The sequence below is a fragment of the Meriones unguiculatus genome, chromosome 11, assembly GCF_030254825.1.
Source record: "Meriones unguiculatus strain TT.TT164.6M chromosome 11, Bangor_MerUng_6.1, whole genome shotgun sequence".
Classification (NCBI taxonomy): Eukaryota; Metazoa; Chordata; class Mammalia; order Rodentia; family Muridae; genus Meriones; species Meriones unguiculatus.
In genome coordinates, this window is record NC_083359.1 from 111,751,328 (window position 1) to 111,759,348 (window position 8,021).

Consider the following 8,021-nt stretch of genomic DNA (forward strand, 5'->3'; position numbering starts at 1 on the left):
TGGCTGCTTTGCAAGTTCCCTAGATGTGTTTGTAAAAAATGTCGGCTCAGGCATGTGCCGGCCACACAGTTAAGATTTAGGGTCTCTATGTAGTTGGAATCTAAGAATTCTGCCAGCTTGTTATTTGTTAATTTGGGGTAGAGAAAAGTCACCTTGAATTAGGGCATGTTTTAGGCTCAGCCAGGCTTTGATTTTGCATCCTTGGCCTTGATTGAAAAGTGCTCAAGACAAGTCCTCAGAAAAGCCTAATGAATAAAACAAAATATGGAGTAAGCTCTCCTAAGCTCTGCGATGGGAAAATACGTAGCCCATAAGCGAGTATCATTTTAGACGGGAGAATCTTGGATGTAGAGATCACAGTCTACAACACTGGGTGCGTCAGAGTTTGGAGAATTCTGCTCAGTTACCTAAGTGGGTATCTGATGGCTCTAGGTACCGATGACCAATGACAACAAATAGAAACCTTGGCACCTGGGAGGTACTTGTTCTCAGAAACAGAGGTAGGAAGTAAGACCAGAGATTATACTTTTCTAGTTTAACAGTGTGTATTTAATAATATATTCAGTCATCACAAAATTAAAACAGAATGAGGAAGAGAAATGGAGAAGGGGAAGGAGGAAGACAGGAAGGAGGGGGACAGGGAGGAGGAGAAGGTGGAAGAGGGGAAGGAGGAGGAAATTCATGGGGAAGCCAGCTTGTGCCTGAGTTTAGAGGTCTCCACCCATCAGGCTGGCTACAGACACATTGCCATACCAAGCTTCCCTCCAGCTTTAGCCTGGTGAGCCGCCTGAGGATTTTGGAACTGCCAGTTGCCAGGATAGAATGAATCAGATCCTCCAAGTTGAAGGGCAGGGAGAAAAATTCCAAATAGAGGACACAGCCCAGGGATCGGATAACCTTGAAGGTTTGGAGAGACAGACTGAGAAGGATGGGCCCTGGTTGCTGGGCCTGGGCAAGTACAGAGCAGTGACTGAAGCTAGCAAGAAAGTTAGGGCAGACCTGTGAGTGTGGAAAAGAGTCTCTCTCACTGAGTTCATTAGCAGAGCCACTTGTACTTCTGTGCTGAGGAAGTCACCACCGTGGCTGTGCCTGAGAGGAGACAGCGAGGCTCGGGTTCTGGTCGTGTGTGTAAGGCATTGACTAATCTGAGGGCTTAGTTGTTTTCTTTCTACTGCTGAGCCCAATGGCTGAGAGATCCTAAGCCAAGGGTACCCTCTGCTTTCTGCATTTGTCAGCTCTGTACTAGGCAGAATCCAGAATAGGTGCACAGAAAAGATTATGCCACATTCGGAGCCAGGTGTTCAAAGCTCAGTGCTGCTAGACTGAAGGAAACACTCACAGTGGGACTTCCAAGAGAGGACCAGAAGCAAAGGGGCCACATCTCAATCCCCTGGCAGGTCTCTGCCTGGCCTCAAAGCTCTAATCTCAACGTTACATTTTTATGTTTTACATTTTGTTTTAAAAAAAAATCCACAAGCTTACCCTGCCCTCCCCAAATTCATTTATTTCCATTTAAATATGCTCAAATACAAGTGTGCACTTTCACACTTATGCATTTAATGTAAGCTCCCTTCTCCTTGCATCTCTGGTTCTGTTAGGAAGAAATTAGGGCCCAAACTCAATTTCAGTGAAAACCTATCCACTTCCCCAGGCACTAACAGCGTGTCCCGGCTGCTCTGGCCTTTATCAACCCTCTCTGATGCTTCAGTCACTTCCTGTCTTAGTTGTATTCTGTGCTGTGTGGTCCAATCCACCCTGCTCTGTTTTTATTCTTAATTTCTCTTGACTCTGAAGTGGAAATCCATTGTTTGCTCTGTGAAACTAAGTCTTTCTCTGATGTACTTTCATATTTCAAACATTTCTTTGAGTAACATGTTTATTTTTCTCACAAAAGACATTCTGAGCAAGATACATTTCCTAGGGGCATCGACACTATCGAGTGACATAACCCAAAGGTCTTTTTGATGGTGTGTTAGTTGTGTGTCTTGTTGCTGTGGCAAAACTGCCCAGAAAAATAACTTAAAGGGAGGAATGGTTTGTTTTGGATCACAGTCTAAGGGTACAGTCCATCAGGAGCTCAGGACGGCGGGTCACATTGCAAGCAGAGCCAGGAAACAGAGAGATGAATGCTGGTACTCAGCTTTATTTTTCCTCTATATTCAGTCCAGGACTTCAGCCCTGGGAAGGGGGCTGACTACACTCAGGATGGATCTTCCTGCCTCAGTTAAACAATTCTAGATAATCTCCCAAGGACCAGCGTTTGTCTCTTCAGTGATTCTGGATTCTGATGATTAATTTCATATGCCAGCTTGGCTAGAGCACAGTATCCAGGTAGTTGGCTAAATGTGTCTTTATGGTCTTGAGAAGGCATTTTGAGATAAATACTGTTCCTTATCATATGGTGGGCCTTATACAGCCAACTGAAAACCTTTAGAAGACAGACCTTTCCAAGGAATTCTGCTGGCAGGAAGCTGGCTTTATGCTTGCCTTGCTATACCATCGTCTCCCCTGTCTCTGGCCTGTGCATCTAGCCTCAAGATTTTAAACTTGCCAATTTCCAGAGTCTCATGAGTCAGTTCCTTCTGTCTGTCTGCTTGTCTCTATCATCCCATTATTTCACTTTTCCCAGAAAGTCATGATTAATTACACACCCATGGCTAGAGGTCTTTATGTCTGTATTTTCTTTTTCTAGAATTATTACAGCTTAAAAAATCCACTCCATAAGTACCCACTGGACAGCCCTTAGGTGCCAGATACCAGTGAAACAGCATTTTGTGAACTGATGTCTCTGCTACTCTCTTCCCTGCGTAGTGGCCCTGACATCGCTCAACTCTCATCCTGTTTCCTGTCTTGTTTCTTTGCCTTTTGAGGAGGTAAGTACAGCTCACTACCACCATTGATAAACAGATACTCACACTTTGAAATAGCTCTAGCCACTCTTTGAAAGTTTCCTAGAGTCTTCAGTCTTTGTCCCCAGTCCTACTTTTCAGTGTATTGTGAACCTTCTTGTCCTTTGAGGCCTCTCCACATTCACTATTGAACTTTGCTGTACCTTTACCTTGAGCCCAGAGACACATTTCATAGATTTTACCATGTCAGCATGAAGTTATGCACTGGGCACTATCAAGCTTTCCAAAGACATGTCTTGTTGGTGGAAAGGCATGTATCAGATACAGACATGCTATCTATCCTTATGGTCACGTGGGACAGTCTGATTGACTCCAACATCATCCCTCTCTTTGATAAGCAACGAAACCATACAGGTTCATCTTGGTATATGGTCCCTGAGTAGAAGGGACACTACCAGTTCCCCTTACATAGAAATGTGATCATTTCAGAAAAAATAAATCTGGCCAGTAGAACACAAAAGGAAAAGTTATGCAGCATTTCTCCAAAGTATAGCATGGAAACAAAGGTTGGGATGGTAGCAAGGTCAGCCTGGGTGTTGCTGAGATCGGGACAATATGCCCAGAGTTTTCTGTGACTGTGGCATAGGTGCATTGAGGGGCAAGAAGGAGCAAGTGAACAAAAAGAGCCTGTGCCCTTGATCACCTGAGGAGAGAGCACATTGCTTCAGAAATACTTGCAGTAATCTCAGTTTTATTCTTTTAGCTCTAAAGACTTTTCTGAGAGGTTTGGTCACTGCTGTGAACATTGTTCCAAGCAAACTGAACTCCTGACTAATCACAGACATGGATAAACATATCCCTCAATTACCCAACATATTTTCCATGTAATTCCTCCTTACAATGCAAGGCAGGGTGGATGTCTTGCACACCCTGTCAGCTTGCTGAGCCTGCCTGTCCGAACAGAGCTCTGTGTGACTTTACTCCCCTGGCGTGTTGATACACATGCTCCCCCCACCAGCGTTCAGGGCTCGAGTGTGTGGGAGAGATGAATGCTGCAAGATTTCCTACCCACAGCAAATCAGACAACCCTGTGAATGAGGACAGTGTGACTCCCACGTGGAACGTTTGGCTTCTGTGTGGATCTTCTGCAGGGGATTTCAGAATCTCCTTTCAGCCGCAGATTCAAGTTCCTTCAAATGCTGCACGGTAGTCCATGTCACAGTGACAAACAATCCCAGCAGGCAAAAGCAGTGCTTGGGTTTTTCTTACGAATAATTTCTAGGTTCTGTATGCTGAGTATGATCTATGTCACTGGTGATCTTGAAGGACAATACCATGTTCCCTTGAAAGACCAAAGGATTCATGTTCTGACAGCTTAGATACTGGTTACAGTTTCAGTGCTGTGTACTTCAAGTCAAATTGTATTTCTCAGAGCCTTGTAACTGTGAGATTAATTAATTAACTAATTAATTAATTAACCCATCCATGCATCTCTCATTTATACATTCAACATCCATCAATCATCTATTCATTCATCAGTCAACCACTTAGAATACATCCTTCACTCAGCCATCCAGTTATCGTCCACCCATCCACCATCTACCTATCTATTATCCACTACCAACCATCCACTGTCCATCCATTCACAACCTAGCCACTGTGCATACATTATCCTTCCATTGATTCATATATCAACCCATCCACCATCTATCATCTATCAATCACCCATCATCCATCTATCCACTACCTATCCACAATCTATCTATCATATATCATCATTTATTATTTATCTACCATCTATCAAACATTCACACATCCATCCCCTATCTATTCATTAGTCATCCATACATGTACTATCCATCCACCATCCTCCAATCCATCATTCATCCATTACCCATCCAGCCATCCATCTGTCATCCATGCATCCATCCATCTGGCCAGCCAGCCATCTACCCACCCATCACCATCACAATCCATCTATCTGTCATTCATTTATCAACAACCCATCTATTATTCATCCATCCATCCATCCATCCATCCATCATCTATCATCTATCCATCACTCATTGATCCTTGTACTAGGTATCACTATCCATCCATTCATCATCCTTTGACCCATCCACCCCTCATTCATCCAGGTCAAGATGTATTAAGCATGAACTTTTGCAGGTTCTGTCCACAAGAAGATGCACAAGACATATCTTCCCTGTTAGACAGCTCACCACCTACCTGAGAGCTCATGGTAAATGGATGGAATAGTACCTGCAAATGTCTGAGAGCATAAAGTGGATACATATAACTAATGGGTTATCTTTAAGTCATGCCTTGTAAACCTTGTTTTCCTTTCTCTAAGCATGCTATTAGAAAGCAGTGGAGAAACAGGCATGAGATTTGTCAACTGGTTACTCTGGCCACTGGCAATAGCTACAGAGTCATAGATAGGCATTACCATGAGGATAGAGAGGCACCCTCAGGAGGTTAGCTGCCAAGAAGGATCTTGAATCTTATATCTTACAAGGCCCTTTATAGCTAAAGGGACCTCAAGCCACAGACACCTGTCTTTATGGTTGGAGATGCCTCTGTCAACCAGGAGAGAAATTTCAATATTTTATTGAAAGCATTTTGCAGCAGGAAATCCTTCTCTCTCTTTTTTTCCTAGCTGGTGCCAGCATAATTTAACTGTGATTTAATAGCTCCTTTCATTTACTTGCTAAATTATGCCTTTCCATCACCTTCCCTTTGGGTTTTCCCTCCTTTTGGTCCTACAACCGCCCATTATTTATTAATGTCCCATAATACATGATGGAGGCAGGCAGAACACAGTCGTTTCATGGTGATTTAGGGCTCCTGGCAGTCAGACAGCAAGAACGGGTACATGTGCTTGAAGAGGATCCCTGAACTTGCCTTTTTAGAGCAGGGTCAGACAGCTCCAAGCCAACCTCCATATGAGCCCTCCCCTCCATTCCCATCCCAACCCCCTGGCCATTTTCCTGCTTGGAGGAAATTCAAACACTTGGCTCAGAATGATGGATGAGTCACAGTTTATGTTTTTTTTTTTTTTTTTTTTTTCAGATTCAACTGCTAGAATGAGCATGCTTCTCAAAGCATGCTTAACTGAAGGAGAGCCAAGAGGTAACTCAGCTTCCCTTCAAGGAAGGAACCATTGGGAGGGCCTGGGGGGTATCAGACAATCCGAATTTTGAGGAAGTCAGTTCTTAAAAGATAAGCTGGGGAGATGGTTCTGTGAGTCTCTTTTGGAGTGGCTTGGGACATTGGCTGCCGGCTGAGCTGCACAGGAGAGGGCGCACTTGGGAATGTAGTGTCTCATGGCCCACTCGAGAGTCTAGAGCTGTCACACCAGGGCTTCCAGGCACCCCAGGAATCGGCAAGAGGCACATTCAGCATTCCCCACCTGGTTTCGTTGCTCATCTCTTCAGGTATGCTTTGAACTACGTTCACACACGTTCCCTTACCGATAAAGTAGGGAGACCCTGCAGGTGATGAGCAGAAGGGCCTGCTCAGTAGCACACAAAAAAGGACCGAGCTTCCTTTGTGACTACACATTTATAGAACAGATTAATATTTCATGATTTGGAGATGATAATGCAGTCAAGCTCTCAGCATAGTGCCTAGCATTTAAAGTGCTTGTCTTCCTCGCACTATGGGCCTCCAAACTAAAACAGATCTTATGAGGCAAGGCTGGGTTGCATGCACAGAGTAGCCTTATGAGGCTTGATTTCCCAGGTAGGCTATCCAATAATATCCCATATCTAATTGATCTGAAGACCCCGAAGGAGCCACTGAGCTTCTCTGGGCCTCAGTCTTCTCTGCAAGTGTAGATAGTCTCTGTGATAACTTTCTGTTATGATTTTGCTCCTGAGACTGCTTTAGTGGAGTTTGGAAGTGTAGTAGTCATTTAAGGAAGGGTTACTGGCATTATAAGCTTATGTTGCCAGGGTTTTGTGATTATTCTATTAGGTAACAATACCAAATAGGAGCCTTTCTTCTGGCTTTTGGGCAGTTCAGTTGTTAGCTCCTCTCTGCAGAGCCTTGATGTCTTTGGCTCATACCGTGCTGGGCCTAACTGTGCAGCAACACAGTTTTACCAGAGCCTCTTCTACTTTCCTTCATCTCGGACTATGTGCACCTGTTTCATGGATGTGAATGGTGGCAAGAGCCTTGGAGCATGAACATTGCCCCCTGGAGACCTGTCCTGAGGGTCCCCGGGGGGTCTCTGCAGCCATTCTCCATCTGTTGAGCTGGAGTGAAAGCTCAAATTCAGAGGAAAAGGGCTGAGACAAACGGCATCTGTAATGGTTATTTTGGTTCTTTGTCCTTCCAGGTGACATCCTGCCTATAGCTCTGGCTGGCAGAGGTAGCAAAGAGAGGGAGTCTCTGCAGAGGCATTCCCTTGCTCACCTTCAGCACACTTCTCTACCACAAACTGACTTTGTGGTGACCTCTGCAGCTCCCCATTCACACCTCGCAGGGTCTGGGTTTGCAATGACACGCTCATAGTTTCCTTCAGAAGCCTGGTTTATATAGCTCCCAGGCTAGGGAACTTCAGAGGGCCAGGCTGCTCTGTAACTAACGGGAATGTGTAATCTGCCTAAGCCTTGACTAATGTGTTCCTTGCATTATTAAACACAGATTAAATATATATAGATATTTAAATGTAATGTGTTATTTCCCCAAATCTGGCTTCTTGGTGTTCCTGACTTATGCCTTTTCAGTGCTCATAATTGTCTCAGGGATCATGAATTACAGGCAGGAGATGCAGCTCCCTTGGCTCTGAAGTCTTTGCCATCCCATTACATTTGTTGAAGAGATGCATCCATAGTCCTTTCCGCCCATAAAATTACTGTGGGGCTGCTTCTCATGAGGATGTACTTTTCCCCTTCTCAGACAGTTTACTCCCTGCCAACAAGTAAAGGCTGAGCTAGATGGAGGCTTGCGAACCTGTGGGTTTGTGTCTGCTCAGCAGGAAAGCTTGTATCCCTGGTAAATCACCCAATAGTAAGCACAGCTAAGCTTGTAGCTCTGTGCCTCGGCCCCTCTCCCTACTGCCCACTAGTCGGGCAGTCACATGTCCTGGATGGGTGCTCGCAGGACCCTAGGGAAGTCTGATTGCCTTTTTTGTGTGTTTGTGTGTGTGTGTGTGTGTGTGTGTGT

At 44.7% G+C, this 8,021-nt stretch overlaps 1 long non-coding RNA gene across 1 annotated transcript in view; it reads left to right on the plus strand.

The window, feature by feature from the left end:
• LOC132646517 (uncharacterized) overlaps positions 1 to 2,908 on the plus strand; it is a 97,236-nt gene extending 94,328 nt beyond the window's left edge. The window contains exon 3 of the long non-coding RNA XR_009584816.1: positions 2,693 to 2,908. This is a non-coding gene — a long non-coding RNA (uncharacterized LOC132646517). The remainder of the gene's footprint in view (positions 1 to 2,692) is intronic.
• Positions 2,909 to 8,021: the final 5,113 nt, after the last annotated feature.